General features: G+C 38.9%; 1 protein-coding gene across 7 annotated transcripts in view; it reads left to right on the top strand.

Moving 5' to 3' along the window:
• The first annotated feature begins 8,508 nt into the window (after nucleotides 1-8,508).
• The window catches only part of LOC148015669 (uncharacterized), a 160,394-nt gene continuing 151,366 nt past the window's right edge, over nucleotides 8,509-17,536 (top strand). For 3 of the 7 annotated variants that reach the window (XM_087665044.1, XM_087665043.1, XM_087665046.1), the window contains exons 1-2: nucleotides 8,509-8,917; nucleotides 9,026-9,100. The gene's annotated coding sequence lies outside the window, so the exon portion shown is untranslated. Of the gene's footprint in view, nucleotides 8,918-9,015; nucleotides 9,101-17,536 lie in introns of all 7 variants that reach the window. The other 4 variants (XM_087665040.1, XM_087665041.1, XM_087665047.1 and 1 more) reach the window with 4 other exon arrangements.

Below are 17,536 nucleotides of genomic sequence, written 5' to 3'. Positions count from 1 at the left end.
TCCTATCTTGAACATGCCTGAAAGATAAATTCATCTAGTAAAGACCTTAAAATCCTCTAAGTCCCCTTTTCTCCTAAATAGGTCCACGTGAAGAATGATTTCATAAAGAAAAGCTATTAAAAAACTCTACATTCTTTGTTCTCTTAAACGAGTTGATTTGAATGAAAAAACAGTAAGTGAAGCTATTAAAAACATCTAAGTCCCCCTTTTTTTCTAAATAGGCCTACTCAAATAATAAATTCATTAACTAAAAATATTAAAATAATTTAATTCTCCCATTTTTTCTATTCTCTATTGTTACTTAAAATATATCTTTAACTTTATAATTACTTTAATATAATTTAAAATAAAATAAAAAATTAAATATATTTTTTGTGTGTGTATGATTTTTAAACCAATTAAATGTTTTGTTAATAGTTTAAAACTCCTTAAGAGATCATTGTCTTATAAAATAATCAATTAAAAGTATTTTTTACATTTTATTTACCTTTGTCCTCACATTTACTCAACTTAGACACCACTCAAGTATATGACGCGGTAGTGTACAATCCCAATACTTATAAGAGAATATTCTTTTGTACAAAAGAATGATTTTTAAAATACAAAAGAATTGTTGTTGTAATCCATTTTTAAATCCAATATGGTAATCAACATCATTGATAATGTGATTGTACCTTGTACTTTTAAGGGCTATTGTATGTTTTCATATTATATGAATCTCATATTTATATTAATATAACCTAGATATGAGTGTCTCTCTCTTCCTTGGAACTTCTAATAGTCCTTGAAAATGTAATCTTCATGTTTGCAATTGCAATAGAAGAGTTTCTTCTTTTTATCATGGTAGTTACCATTTTCACCAAAGTTTCCATAGAATAGGATGTTAACTCTAACCTATGAATAAAAATAAGCCATTCCTTTCCCCTTTTCATGACTATAGCACATGCATGTCAAAAGGATATTATATGGAATGTTCTTTTTGTTATAACACTTAGGTTACTCATTAAACGTGAGGGCAACTTGGTCATGAGTCAAAGTTTAGATGAAAAACCCTAATAAAAGTCTAGTAAAACATTTAAAACATTGGCAAACAAGATGCCATTTGAAGTGGTTTCTATTCATCGATATCCTTTATTGATTAACAAGCATATGCCAAGCCTGATTGGAAGCTTTACATGATCAAATTGTAGTGAAAGATAGAGCCAATAATGAGTGAGTTTGTGTATCCTTTGCATCCCATCTAATTGTTGTTGAATGGGATGTACTTCTAGCATGTGAATACTAGGACTTCCCTCATCCTCCACTATGCCAGTAGAAGTAGTGATAGTAGCAAGAGATTCATGCCACTTCTAAATACATGCAGTAACATTTCATAGCCCTTTAATAACTAGCATATGTCACATCATTTAATACTACAATGGATAATCGGTCCCATCAATCTTATTGTCAACTTGCTAGATGTTGAATAGATCATTGCTCATGGACATTTTGATATCTCAAATGCACAACTAAATTTCTCAAACTAGAATTGCAAAGTGTTTTGGAATCAAAGAAGCAATGTATTTGCTTTTAATCTAGGAACACTAGATTTATTTTATGGTATTTGTGATGAAAAATGAAAACGTGGTGTGAGGTATAGAAAAAATCGTATCGAAAACAAAAAGAGCGAGTTTGCTAAAGTTGGAGACTATAGATGTGACTTGATGTAAGAGTTGGTTACCACAAAATAGAAAAACGGTCCAAAAACAACAAAATTGGTCGTTCTAAGGATTGTGGAAAACACTTAAATCTTCTTGCAAAGTCTAAAACTTGATTGAAAGGTGCATTTTTCACAAACTAGGTAGCGAAGATGTTACTTATTTTGTTGATAGTATACCTCTTTGAGAGCTAAGTTTAACTCGGATGGCTAGCAATGTGATATTGTTGATATTATATCTCTTTGAGAGCTAAGTCCACCTTGGATGGCTAGCAATGTGATATCATTTGCACTTATAGAGAAGAAGCTTGTAGAGATGAGTGGAATACAAGCTTTTTGATAAACAATGGCAAAAGGGCAAAGCAAGAGCATGAACAACAATGGAGGAATGATGGAAGATAAAGATGGAGCTCACAATTGGATGATGAAAAAGAAAAGAAACAAAATATGAGGACACAACCTTAAAGGAATGATGAAAGAATGAGAGTAGTGTAGATACAAGGCTGAGGTAAAAACCTTTGAGATAACCTAGACAAGTCCTATGGTAAGGGGGCCAATTGTTGAATGGCTGCTAGTAATGGCACTAAACCTTGACCCTGCTGAGGCCCAGCGGTAGCTCATTTTCAGCCTATTTAAAAAAGAAAAGCTTATCTTCTTCAACACAATTTGTTACATAGTCAAAATGTTCTATTTTTTATGGAAGATAAAGATGGAGCTCGCAGACAAGTCCTATGGTAAGAAGCTCAGAAACAACACGCCACCGAAGAGCCAACAATTGATAAAATGTGGCTTCCTAGATAGCCTGTAGCATTGCATATAGGTAGCATCCATGAAACTACTTCCCTCTTTTTGGATTGACTATCCTATCCTATAGTACACTAGCTGCCAACTCCCCCAATTTGTATCTACAATCCAATTAGTGCTAATACAACACCTCTCTTATGTGTCAATAGATCAATTTTGGATCAATTATTAAGTTCAATTTTGTCTCACCACTTGTACTATGTACTTGTTTGCACATCACAACAAGCTATTCCAATGTTCATAAACTATAGTTGTTTGTTTTTTTGGAAGCTTCACACAATAGCCACAAAACGAGGGAGAGGGTATTGGTGAGAAGAGCCTCACCTTCGTCTATCTCTCTGTATTGCTTGATCTTTGCATAGCTCTACTTCCAATGCTTTCCTATCTACGAACAACAAAAAGAGAATGCCATGAGATGGGTGCTTACTAAAAAGGCATGGGATGGATTGTCCAAACTGCCCCATTTGCAAGTAAACCTTGCTAGCTCCCCTCTTGAAAACAATTGTCTTTCCTAATTAAAGGGCCACATGATAAAGAGGTAGCATGTACCTGACTCAAGTTCACAAACATTAAAGCTCTTTCCTGTGCAGTTGTCCTTAGGAGTTAGATGCCCCTTATCATATCCAAATTGTGCTAGCAACCCATGTAATTCAAAACCTTGAGAACTTCCTACTCGACAATTTATAGTGTCAAGCATAGTGCATGATGGTGGTACGTGTCCATGCAATAGTCTTGTCAGGTCTTGCTTGTTATTCATTTCTTCCACATTTTTATTAGATGCAACAATTGGATGACATGGTCCACCATCTGCTTAATTGCTTCATACTTCATATACTTCATACTTCAATGAATTCACCACATGCAAAAGTATAGAATATGAGCCACTTCAAATTCCATAACATTTTCACACTCTGCAACACATCAAGCTCTGAACACTATAATGTAGGAATGGATGGGCATGTTTCACACAAAAATCCCCCTTGGTTATCACATAATTGCTTTCAATTCCCAACGACCCAATTCATAGTTAAAAGACATGAGCACAAATCACAACAAAGACACCAAATTGGGTATGTCAAACCAAAGTAGATCTACAGATGATCAATTTTGGACGAAGAGCCATAACTATGTGTGACATCTGGCACATATTGAGTCATCTCACATGAACCATTATTGGCAAGCAATGCTAATAACACACCCATACAAACCACCTTCACCCCTTCATAGTGGTTAGGTTAGGCTTGTTCCAAAGTCACACTTCACTTTTTAATTGATTAGGACCAACATAAAGTAAACATAGCTGGAGATCTTAACCATCAAAGAACAAAAAACCAACAACAATACAATAGACTCCAACATAATGAAAAGAAATACATGGTCTCTTTGAAATTTTGAAATTTAGATATGGCACATATCAGAATTCACCAAGCCAAAAATCTAGCAACAAGCTCTCGATTGGTAAGAACTCTCCCTTTGCTTTGTGCAATGTACCTATGAAGAGGAGTACAACACCACACAAATAGAAACACTGCAAAGTTAGCATGAACATTAAGGCATGTATGGAAAAATTTTGAACACACTTGCAAACAAGAGAATCAATCAGTCTAGGTTGAGGGGCATTTCTGAAAATGGATGGCATTCCTTCTTGCTTAGAGTCATGTTGCCAATCCAAGGGGATCATTCTACAAATTGGGGGAAGCCTCATATTGCTAATCGAAATGAGCAATCTATTAGTAGGGCGACATGCCCTACTGCTCAAGGCTCAATTCTCCCTATCTTTGCAAGACAATTCTCATCACAAATGGTTTCAAACTCGATCCCTCCATGCATGTGACATTGCCTGTGCTATCAGTGTTGAGCCCCATTGCAACACCCTTCACATTACCAAGCCAAGATTTTCATAGTGTTGCTTGAAGATGGCACTTTAGAGCTCCCCTCTCGATTCCTCGCATGTGAATCATCCACATCCTAGCAACTTCTCCTCAAAACTGCACATGGAACATTCCTTTGTGGCACCTTCTTCCAACATTGATGCCACTCAAGTGCGAGACAAGGAAGTGTCAGTACATGGAAAGTGGAGAAATCGAGGGCGACTGTATGTGGGGGCTTTCCAATGGCACATTTCAGTACACGCACACACACACGGAGAGAGAGAGAGAGAGAGAGAGAGAGAGAGAGAGAGAGAGAGAGAGAGAGAGAGAGAGAGAGAGAGAGAGAGAGAGAGAGAGAGAGAGAGAGAGAGAGAGAGAGAGAGAGAGAGAGAGAGAGAGAGAGATGTCTCACCATGCAGTGTTCCACCAATGGAGCTACATGGAGTAGCAACCATGTAGGATTGGCTCCTAACTAGTTGTTGCCCATGCTTGGTTTGGGGCAATTGGGGAAGGAGTGTTTGCAATCGTGCCCCCCAAAAATTTACACCAAATTTTTAAATTAAAATTCCTAGTCAATTCCACTTGTTCTATTTTCATTCAACAAGAAATTGATGTGGCACATCTGCAATAAGGTTGGGACACCAAAATTTTTAATGTAGAGGGGCAAATGGTGTGTGAAAAGTTAAGAATTCCACCATTGGCCCCTTTATCCTAAGTGTGTTTACATGTATGCCACAATTCGTTCCTCAAAAGAAGTCTTTGGAAATTTTCTCTATTTGTGAACAAACTTCATTATGTGCGAATACATTTTTAGCGTGTGTGCTACATACAGGTACCTAAACATGGCCATGTATGTCGTTGATTTATTCTCTTTTGTCCGCTCACTTATAAGAAATGCTATTTGATCAAACAAGAGAGTGTTTTCCTTTTTCCAACACATGAAACAATGTCTCACTATTTAATGACAATAAGTTGCCTCAAAATGTAGGTCGCATGATACAAATACTTGCTTCGAGTTCTACAAAATTCAAGTGACCTTCATAATATAATGCTAGCGCACACGGAATGCTATGCAACGTCCTTGCCTTGAAGCAACAAGTGAAATTGTCATGCTATTGCACAACTTCGCTCAACAATCCATTTCTCATCTTTTTCTCTTCTCTTTTCCCTCTCTGTTTCTAATTTTTTCTTTACCCTCTCTCTCTCTCTCTCTTCCCCCCTAAATTCCCTATGTTTAATTTTTTTTCTCTCTCTACCTTTTGTTTTAGTTTATTTTTTATTCTCTTTTGGTTCTCTATGTCTCTCTCCTTTTTTTCTCTCCCCGCTTTTATTCTCTCTCTCTCTCTCTCTTTCTCTCCCCCTTTTATTCTCCCCCCTCTCTCCTCTCTTTTCCTTCTCTCTCCCTCTCCTCTTTTTTCCATTTTTTTCTTCTTTTCTCTCTCTCTCTTCATTCTCTCTCTTTCTCTCTCTCTCCTTTTCTTCTCTCTATGCTTTTTTCTCTCTCTCTCCTCTCTTTTTCTTTTCACATTCTCTCCTCTGTTTTTTATTCTCTCTCTCTTAAAATTTTATCTTTCCTCTCTCTATAATTCTCTCTCTATGTTTTCCCCCTCTCCCTCTCTCTTCTTTTTCTTTCACTTTCTCTCCCCCCCTCAATCTCTCTTAAAGTATATAAATGTTATCTTTTTCTTATATATAATTCTCTCTTTATGTTTATATTCTCTCTCCTCTCTCTCTCTCTCCTTTTATTGTCTCTCTCCACCCCCTTTTCTTCTCCTCTCCTTTCCTACTAATTTTCATTTTTTTCTTCTCTTCCTCTCTCTCTTTTAAATTTTATATTTCCTCTCCATGTTCTCTCTCTCTCTCTCTCTCTACTACTACTACTACTACTGCTGCTGCTGCTGCTGCTGCTGCTTTCACTTTCTTTCCCCCCTTGAGTCTTTCTTAAAATATGTAAATTTTATCTAATTCTCTCTTTATGTTTATATTCTCTCTCTTCTCCTCTCTCTCTCTCCTTTTATTCTCTCTCTCTCTCCTTTTATTCTCTCTCTCTCTCTCTCTCCATCCCTTTTCTTCTCCTCTTTCTCCTAATTTTCCTTTTTCCTTCTCTCCCTCCCTCTCTTTCTCTCTTTCTCTCTCTTCCCTCATCTCTCTAATCCACTTTTTATATTTCTCTCTCCTCTTTTCCCTCTCTGTTTTTAATTTTTTTCTTTATCCTCTCTCTCTCTTCCCCTAAATTGTCTATGTTTAATTCTCTCTCTCTCTCTGCCTTCTGTTCTAGTTTATTTTTTCTCCTCTCTTGGTTCTCTATGTCTCTCTTCTTTTTTTCTCTCTCCACTTTTCTTCTCTCTCTCTCTCTCCTTTTATTCTTCCCCCTCTGTCCTCTCTTTTCCTTCTCTCTGCCTCTCCTCTTATTTCCTTTTTTCTTCTTCTTTCTCTCTCTCTCTCTCTCTCTCTTCATTCTCTTTTTAATTTTTTTATTTTATTTTCTTTTCTCTCTCTCTCTCTCTCCTTTTATTCTCTCTGCGCTTTTATTCTCTCTCTCCTCTCTTTTCCTTCTCATTCTCTCTCCTCTATTTTTATTCTCTCTCTCTTTCTCTTTTTAAATTTTATCTTTCCTCTCTCTATAATTCTCTCTCATATTTTCCCCCTCTCCCTCCTCCTCCTTCTTCTTATTCTTCTCTCCCCCCCTCAGTCTTTCTTAAAGCATGTAAATTTTATCTTTTCCCTATATATAATTCTCTTTCTTCTCCTCTCTCTCTCCTTTTATTCTCTCTCTTTACCCCCTTTTCTTCTCCTTCTCTTTCTACTAATTTTCATTTTTTTCTTCTCTCTCTCTCTCTCATTTAAATTTTATCTTTCCTCTCTTTATAATTCTCTCTCCATGTTCTCTCTCTCTCTCTCTCTCTCTCTCTTTCTCTCTTTCTCTCTCCTACTACTACTACTACTTTCACTTTCATTTCCCCCTTGAGCCTCTCTTAAAATATATAAATTTTATATTTTCTATATATGTAATTCTCTCTCTCTCTCTCTCTCTCTCTCTTTTTCTCTTCGCTCCTTTTTCTTCTCCTCCCCTTTCTCCTAATTTTTTTTTTCTCTCTCCCTCTCTCTCCCTCTCTCTCTTTTAAATTTTATCTTCTCTTTCTCTTTTTCTTTCCCCCTCTTCTTCTCTCTCCCTTACCCCATCTCTTGAAAAATATTTAAATTAAAAAAAGACTGTTCTCTTTTATCTTTTTCCCCGTCTCTCTTCCTCTTTTCCTCTTTTCCTCTTTCTTATTCTTCTCTCTCTCCCCCCTCTCCGCTATTTTTCTTATCTCTCCTCTTTTTTCATCATCTTCTTCTCCTCTTTTTTCTTTTATCTTTCTTTTAAATTTTATATTTCCTTTCTCTATAATTCTCTTTCTCTGTATTCAAACTCTCTCTTCTTCTTCTTCTTCTTTTCTTCTCTGTGTCTCTTTCCCCCCTTTTTCTTTTCCCCCTTCTCCTCTCTTTTCCTTTTTTCTTTCGCTCTCTCTCTCTCTCTCTCTTAAATTTTATATTTCATCTCTCTATAATTCTCTTTCTCTTTGTTCCGCCCTCTCTCCCTCCCTCTCATCTTCTTTCTTTTTTGCTCTTTGTATTTTTTTTTCAGTTTCCCTCTCTCTCTCTCTCTCCCATTATTTTTATTTTACTCTCTCTTTTTCTTTCAAGTTTTTTTCTCTTGCTCTCTTTTCTCTCTATATATTTTTTCTTCTCTCTTTTAATTTCTCTCTCGTTATTTTCTCTCTTTCTTTTAAATTATATATTTCCTCTCAATCTCTCTCTTTAAGTCAAAAACTATATTAAAAATGTTTAATTAAAAAAATTATTCTCTTTTCTCTTTTCCCTCTTTTTGTCTTTCTTCTTCTTTTTTTAAAAATCCTTATCCTCCTTCTTCTTCTATTTGCCTCTCAAAGTGTTGAATTAAAAAGAAAGTTTAAATTAAAAATTTTAATTTAAGAAAGAGAGAGAGAGAGAGGAGGGGAAAAGAGAGAGGAATTTAATTAAAAAAAAAGGGGAAAAAAGAAGAGAGAGATTATAAGTGTGAGAAAGGGGAAGGGGTTTTAAATTTAAAAAAAAGGTGAGAGAAAGAGAGGGTAAGAAAAGAGGGGAGGAATTTAATTAAAAAAGAGAGGGAAAAAATAAAGAGAGAGATTATAAGTGAGAGAGATTAGAGGGGGTTTTAATTTTAAAAAAAAGGTGAGAGAGAGAGGAGGATGAGAAATGGTTTTTAATTAAAAAGGGAGGGGTAGAGAAAAGGAAAGATTACATGTGAGATAGAGGGAAAAGGAAGAGGTTGTGATTGAAAAAATGAAGTTTGAAAGGGTAAGTTGGAGAAGCCCTCTAGAAGTTCAAGGCTTTCCAAACCTATAACAAAAATGATATCCTACTAAGACTAAGACTAGAAGTTCGTTTTTCTTTTGAAAGTGGGTCCGTCTCATGTTTCCCTAGGATGGGAGGAGGCTGGATCCAAGGAAGAGGATCAAGGATTGTTTTCAAGATGGATCCGAAGCTGTTATAGAGTGCTCAAGTTACGCTCATTTTTTACTATTGAACCACAAAGCTTCAACAAATGGAAGACCATTTTTCTGGCATAATGTCTGATTGGTTTTCATTTGGATCATGGAGTTTCTTGCAGGTGGTCCTACGTCTTTCACCTTGAACTGCGAGAGCAACGATTTGGATGCAAGAAACCATGCAGTTGATTTCAATGGTAAAATTTTAGTTTTTGCTATGTCACGACTGATTTCTGATTGTAACTCTTGGAGGGAAGATTACGTAACCTAGCTTTATCATTGGGTGCTTGTGAGAGATAGAAGAGTGGTAGCCGTTGAGTATGGTAGACATATCACGCGAGAGGTAAGCACATTAGAGCTATCAAGGGAATGCTCACCAATCCCCAAGTATCTTAGACACCATTGTCTAACCATTCTTATCTTTTCATTTGTGGGAGTTGCAAGCATATTGACCGCTTCCCCTTTTATGGTTTGTCCGTAATCCCGTTACTTTGCTGTAATGCTTCTAATTTTGGAAAGGGTCCAACTCCTCTAGCACGGTGCAAAACTAAAACCCAAGAAGCAAATTACGTGCCAAGAGAGATATAAGTCTTGTGTGTATATGTGTATCTCAACAGTCTATAGCTTGAGCTTCATGAAAAACAAATTATATCAATACAAGGCCTCTCAGACTGGTCTAGGCGGAATGGGGGAGGGAAGCCAAGGTGGGGGTGTGACGACCAAGCGATAGCCCTAGGTATGAAGGAACAACAATAGAGCTCTTGTCGATGTTGAATGTTAAAATTGCTCCAAACACCCATGAAGGGTGTGGATGATGGAATACCTGATCTTTGCCAAGGGTGCATAAATAGAGGCTCTTCCCATTGAAGGTTAGCAAGCATTGACCCATCCAATTGTGCCGCACCAAGGGTTCTATCACCCGTTGGTTGGGCAAGTCATCCCATTCCACCATAGTACATACTAGAAACTGGTCTCAACGATGAAGATCATGTCATGCATCTCCACCTTATGGAGAAAATGGTGCCCCTGATTGACTACTAGCAAAAGCTTTTGAGGTGATATACTCAGAGCTAGGCACTACTCGGTGGAGGGTCTTGCGCATCTCTCTCCACACCTATTGTGTAGCCTCACATGAATCCATAGAGGTTCTTTCCATTGAAGGTTAGCAAGCATTGATCCTTCCAATTGTGCCACCACACCAACCAATCTCAATGATGAAGATAATGTCATGGCACTTGCATTGGGAGACCTTATGGTGAGAACACGCTAGCCGGGGGGGGGGGGGGGGGGGCGGTGACTCATTCCTAAGGAATCATTGCATCAATATTGAGCCTTCAAGTCCCCACTCTTGTCTAGCCCCTCAACGCACCTATAAATCTCCACTTTTGCAATGTGACTATCACACATGGAGTGTTGTTATGAAAGCTTGGTTTGTGCAAATGAGAGTATGGTAAATCGGCTCTGGTTCAACTCTTTCACCTCAATATCCGATCCTATAGCTATCCATTTTGCTGAAGAGGACTTTTAAGAGAATTCCTTCTATCGGACCATAATGATGCTTTGGCATATGTAGTGCTTCCTTAGTGCGTCTCCAAAGAAAATGTACTGGAAGTTACTTTGTGTGGGACATCTCCAAAGGTGTGGATTGAGCTCTGGCTCATGTACGAGGCTTCGTCCACTATGGGGGACTGTCACTTTCTATAGTCAGCTCCAGACCATTGGCTTTGAGGTGGTCAATGCAATATTTCCTTCTATGAGTGATGACAATAGAGGATCGTCCTCGTAACATGTGAGTTGATCTTCTAGAAGCTCATTTGGTGAGGACTACTCTTTACAAGCTTCCTCCCGAGTGTGATGGTGTAGCAGATGCCTAAGGGTCGAGACCTCATCTCAGATGATAAGCTTTCAGCATATGACCTCAATGTTGCAGGGAAATGAGTCAGCTCTCAAGTTACAAAGGAGATAGCTATCTTATGCCAAAATTGGCTATCCAAGAGCACTTATGACTAGAGAGAGGGAAGACTAGTAGATTCCAAGGAGGCAAAGGGCAAGAGGTGGCTCAGATGCTTCATTCTTGTACAGCTTCGACTTTAATTCTAGGCAGACAGATAAGGCTGACGTGACCATAGAATTTGATATCTAGTTTTAGCGAGTTGTCACCCCTCGTGTGTTCCTGGGCCAAAGGGGGACTGTGAGAGTTTGGAGGTCGTGGAGTATCCATGCCTCAATCATACCTATGATGTGGTGGTTCTTTGAGCATGGGTTTCTACAAGCATTTACTTATTTGGCGGTTTTGAAACCTTGAAGTTGGTGTGTCTTTAGGTCTATGATGGTATTCTTTGACAGTGAGTAGGCTTTGCTCCTAGTTGTTCTCACATGGAGGGTTGCTTTGGCAGGATGGCTAAAGGTAAGGAATCCTGATCATTATGTACTTCTGCAAGGCTCTTAGTGATAGGCAAAGAGATTCTGCTATTTCTACATTCTTTGATTAGGGTGCGACTATGATCAACATTGACATTAATGTCTTCTGTGAGGTTCCCTCAGCATTGGCATTAGCACCCAAGGTTGGGGTATTCATCGTTCTACTAGCGATGCACTTCCTAGCTGGATGAACTCATCAGTCCAACCCTATTCAGCTAGCTGACCTGCTGTGGCTTTTCACATGGGCTTTATACAGCCTAGTCCCTTCTCATTGTATCATTCGAGTTGCTGAAATTGGAGGGGGATATTGGTAGTGCTACTGCTAGTCACGTGTGAAGCCTTGTACCCATTATTGTATACTTGCCCGTGTGCTTTATATGATGGATTCCATTGCCAGTTCTTATCATCCATGGGTTCTCTGTTTTCTGCTTTTACTGTTCAATGTATTTAGAGTTAGTGTCTTTATGTTTTATGCTTCCATTTCCATTTTAAACTCTCACATAAACATTACATGGATGCCCGAATTCACAACTCTGAAAACAAGTACAGCATCAAACTGATCCAATCTCTTCCCAATACGATCTTCACCCACAAACAGGGGCGTTTATTGCAGTGTGCAGCCCTGAGCATCCCAAATTCAGCATGTTCCTTGCCACATAGGGGAGGAGAGATAAATAGGTAAATAAATTGTATTAATGTCCCTAAAGAGACCAAAGTGGCACTTGAGATCCAACAGATACAATGTCGTGATTCTCTCTGTGAGAGAGAGAGAGAGAGAGAGAGAGAGAGAGAGAGAGAGAGAGAGATGTTCAGCGGACCTGGTCCTCCTTGATGTGGCTGCTTCTTGGCTGGATATTGTTCACTCTGCTCCTATTGTGCCGTTGGCATGATGTTTGTGTGCTAGACTTTGATAGCCTTTTGGCTTGACTTGTGCATTGTTAGGACTTTTTATGGTTGGCCAAAAGGCCTAATGTATATACTTTTACTCATTTAAGTTAAGCTTCACACACACACACACACACACACACACACACACACACACAGATTTTGACGTCACTGCAGCCTAGAGAGCCCTTCCCTGCTCTCCTTCCTAATTGACCTTGGCAAGATTGGGACCTTGCTTCATGGTGGCATATGGTCCCAATCCTACCAAGTGCTGAATGGAAGGATTGGGACCTTGTTTCATGGTGGCACATGGTTAATGTTGAACAACCTCTTCATCTTAAGTCTTCCATGCTTTTGAATTATTTGGTACACTCCTAGAGATCTATCCTTATGAAATCTTCTTGGCACCCACCTTTGGATCCGGAGACGGCAAACTCCCTAAGAGCAAAGTGCAGGCTATTGTGAAACTTCTCACTTGGCAATGTAAATAGAAACAAAGGCTGATGGTGAATAGCATGACGCCCCTAGTATAGATCATTGTTATTGATGCTCTTCAACCTACAAGTGGGGCTTCCATGTCTTTCAAATCAATTTGATGCTACTTTCGTATTCCTAGAGGCTATTGTCATTTGTGGGACTCCATCTTAACCTTTTTACATGCCATGTAGCCTCTCCACCCTTTGGACCAAGAGGACCCTTGGCAGGATTGGATGATTAATGGTCGGTTGCATTTGGGCCGTGCTTTAGTCAATTAGATATGCCACTTGCTTATGTGCAATAAGGATTGGCTTGCTAAGAAGGGCAACACCAATTGGGGGCTTTAGAAAGGTCAAGTGTGGTGGAAATCTATGGTGATGATAGGCTTTTTGATACAAGGTTTTCATTTGGCAAATGTTGATTGGTGCTCTTCCACTTGCCTTTGCACTCTCCAAGTGGTGGATTTCTAGTGGTGGTTGTTTCTTTTGTTGGATATCTGTAGAAACCACCCGCCATTAGTTCCTTTCTGGCCCGGTGTCAAAGAAGGTTTGGTCGCTACTATTGGCCATTTGTCATGAGTTGTTGGGCTATCAATGCATGTGAAACTAGTCTTCCTTCTTGGAGAGGGTGGTAAAACCCTATTAAGCACTTAATTACAACAATGAATAAATGGACGTAAATCGAAATGCACACTTTACAACAACATTCTTGAACATTTGACACCCCATTGGTCCCAAAACTGGTGTCCCTTGCGGTATTTCTTCAACTTGAATTACTAATGGATGGAGTACAAGTTGAGATTTCACATTCTCCTTTGTTGATCCAAAAGCCCCTTGTTCAACTGATCAACAAGCAATTCGGGCCAATTGCCCCCTTGATCTTCACCCAAGACTTGTACAAATGGAATCACAAACTGGCCAAATACTGTCCCAGGTCAATTGGGATGGGTTGGCATCTAAAATCTCTAATAATTTATTGAATTTCAGCTAATGATTTCCCCGTTTGATGCCTATGAAAAATGGCACATGTCCCAAGGTGGCTGCTAAAACCTAATATCTGTTGTAAATTAGGGTTTATAGGTGAAATTCCTTTGCTGTCCACTAAATTTGACTGAGGTCTGCTATACAAATGGCTGAGATTTACTGAGAATGGTTGAGCACAAGCTGGAGAAGGTGAGAGAATGTTGAGATGAGAGAGAAATCTGAGATTCTTCGTGGGAAATGACTCAAAACTGATTGCTGCCTTGTCTAATCTGCATTTAATGCAGCTGCTTGCTGCGTTGAGCCTAGAGAATGCAGTTGCTAGCCTCCTGAGGCTGTCACTAGCCCTTGACGGGTGTCTCCCTGCTGTCGGCTGCCTCTAGAAGGCCTCTTGCTGTTGTTGCTTGCATCCAATGGTTGTTTCTCGCTCCAGAATTAGACCAGTAGCACTTGCTTTCTCTCTTTCACAACTTCGATGCATTGAATGGCTCTCCCCTCTCCCTTATCCCCAAACAGCCTTTTCTTCCATTGCATGGATATTTTTTCTAAGTGGTAGCCTTCTAATCCAATTTTCTAGCAAATTCCATGCAATTAATTAAATTTCAGAATTAGTTAATTCTAAAAATTTATTTCAGTCCTTCTTACCTTGCCCAAAATTAATTGTGCCCATCCACAATTTGATTCGCTAGGCCATTTGCAACCTTAAATCGTCTCTTGCCTCAATAAATCCTTAGACCAACATTAATTGATTAATTAATACCTAGTCCCTAGTGTCACCATTGACACTAAATGGCAATTAACTGTCCTAGGGTCAAAAGTAACACCAATTGACATCCAAAATCCAGCTCACATAACTTGTCATAACTTTTGCCTTTGGAATCCACTACTTCCTCAGGGTCCTTGGCTTGTTACCATGAAATAACTGCCATGTGTGTCATAGGTGTCTTACAATCTTTTGCACTCTATTGTGCCAAAGCAAAAGTGTATTGTAATGGAATTTTTATAAGGCATCATAGTCACAACATTGGTCACTATTGTCTAACCATGCCATATGCCCAACACTTGCTGAAAATTCCTAGCCAGCAAAAACATGACATAAAACTACAAAATATCCAAAGTTGTTGCTAGAAACTCATCGGATGCATCCATAACTCATGTTTCTCAATTGTCTTGACCACACAACCACAGTAAAGCATATACTCAGCATAAATCATGGCTGAAACTATTAATGGCATTCACTAACATGTTTGTGTCCATGGAAGCAGCTGATAACCATTGAAAACTGAGCATAAATTGATCAGTAACTGATCTGAAAATTGGTTACTAACCGATGCAAATGTGATCTCAAATTGAGTGCAAAAAATTGATCAAAACTGATGCACAACTAATCCAAGAGTGACAATAAACTAATCTCTAACTGATCATAAATTGAGGTCAAAACTGATGCCCAACTGATCAGATTTTGATCCCCAAATTGATGTCAAATTGATGCAAATGGGTAGCCGTAGAGCTGTGGTAACAATCATACTCATCTGCAAACATTTCACAGTGACTAGTACACTAAGTAGTGACCTCATAGTATACATATTCTTAACACAATACCTTAGATGCATGCTGAATACATCCGAGATCCACTACATATGAGAGCTGTCTATAACTGGTAGAGTGGAAGTGCTATCTTCTCCTTGAGCATTAGGTGTACTAAGTAGTGACCTCATAGTACACATATTCTTAACACAATACCTTAGATGCATGCTGAATACATCCGAGATCCACTACATATGAGAGCTGTCTATAACTGGTAGAGTGGAAGTGCTACCTTCTCCTTGAGCATTAGGCATTGCTTTGGACCCCCGCTCTGTTGAACCTAATAGCCCGAGCCAAAGTCAGCTCTAACTGAAAGTCATCTAGGTAAAGTTGCGACAATTGAGGATGGTTTGCCAAGTAATCCTCTTCCATCCACTTTGCATCCATTGGTGAATAGTTATGAAACCGGCCTTCCTTCTTGATGAAGGTGGTAAAATCTGTCTAAGTACTTAATCACAACAATGAATAAATGAATATAAATTAAAATGCACACTTTACCATAGCATTCTTGGACATTGGACAACCTATTAGCCCCAAAACTGGCACCTCTTATGATATTTCTTTAACTTGAATTGCTAATGAATGTAGTACAATTTGAGATTTCACTATCTCCTTTGCTAATCCAAAAGCCCCTTGCTGTCCAACCGATCAGTAAGCAATTCGGGCCAATTGCCCCCTTGATCTTTACCCAAGACTTGTACAAATGGAACCACAAATTGGCCAAATGTTGCCCCAAATCAATTGGGATGGGCTAGCATCTAAAATCTTTGATAATTCTTGGAATTTCAGCTACTAATAAGGTACGTGCACTTATCTTCAACATGTGATACATAGAGGCAAGAGGCTTTCCGAGAGAATTATTCAATGTGCAAATATTATAAGGTGTCATGTGCAAATAGCTTTTTCTTAGCTTCTCACCCTTTCGTGCACTCTCTCCCTTCTCAGTAGGGTGAGTCATTGTGGGATTTGAGGGTGTGAAGATATGCTAGGGTTTGCACTGAGGAAACACATGTACGACCAAGATTGAAATACAAAGACTCAAACAAAGATAAGAAAAACTTAAACCCTAAATTCAAAACACAAAAACTTAAACTCAAACATGGAGACAAACATAGAGAAAAGAAACTCTAAAGTGAATGAATGCTGTAAATGAATGTAAAAGTGTACAGAATGCCCAAGGGCATAGCAATGTAGTGTTAGAGAGTGACGTCCATTGGAGATGGATCCCAAGTGTAGTAACCACTAGTTGGAGATGAGAGTGTGTTGAATAACGAAGGGCAGCAGGCTGATTACCAAAACATAGTAGTTGGAGGCTAAAATCTCATAAAGGCACCAGTGTACCAGTAGAGAAGGCTGAAAACTGGTCACCTGAGGCAGAGAACTATCAAGCGGCAAACAGAAGAGGTGTTTGTTGATGTAGATGGCCTACTGGATAGCAAAAACGTAGATACTACAGTAGTCGCTTGTTGGGAGAGATGGCAGTAGCTTATCGCCTGGCACTAGATATTGAAAACGCAGGCTGATCAGGTGCTATGATGACACATTAGATGGAGACCTCCAAATAGTAGAGCGATGGTTGAAAATAGGCCCCTCAGGGTTGAATAGTGATAGACTATAGTCGGTGATGGCTAGCCAACATATGGTAGGTGGTTGATGGCTGAAATCTGCATGGTAGAGTGAGAAACCTGCACCAAAGGATACGGCTGAATGGTGGGTAGGCCGTCTATTTATAGATATTGAAGGGTGCCCAAAAAAATTAGAGTTTTGGGAGACCACTGAAGCTCTCTCAGATCGTGCACCAAATTGGCATTTTTCATTAATTAAGTGTGTTTTGGAGCTATTTGAAAATGCTGATCAACTGTAAAACATATTTTAGCTTAATACTCCATCTCATGCCCAAAATAGAGCTTAAAAGGGAATGCTTGATATGTTTACCCTAAGGTGTCCCACTCCAAAGCGACTAGGGCATCGGATAAAGGGTATACAACAGCTGTCCAATGGCCTACCGACATTGCAAAGGTGATGCTTATCTTACCAAGAGAGTCCAAGTAGTCACCCTAGAGAGGATAGGGCATTGGACAAAGGGTGCTCATCGGCTACCTAGTGGCCTGCCAAGCTCTACAAAGGGGGATGGAATCACATTGATTTTTTTTTTCTTTTGGTTTGGTTGGAAAGTTAATTTGATAGGTGGTTGCCAATTGAGTAATAGTGACCCAAAAGACCGAAATGGGGATGGTACATCTAACACATCATAGAACAGTATAAGCGTACGTAACTACTTGA

This window comes from Lygodium microphyllum, chromosome 24 (assembly GCF_053477565.2).
Source record: "Lygodium microphyllum isolate KBCC chromosome 24, Lygodium_microphyllum_v1.1.10, whole genome shotgun sequence".
Taxonomy (NCBI): Eukaryota; Viridiplantae; Streptophyta; class Polypodiopsida; order Schizaeales; family Lygodiaceae; genus Lygodium; species Lygodium microphyllum.
The sequence above is the reverse complement of the archived record's forward strand: the minus strand, read 5'-3'. Positions and strand labels throughout refer to the sequence as shown.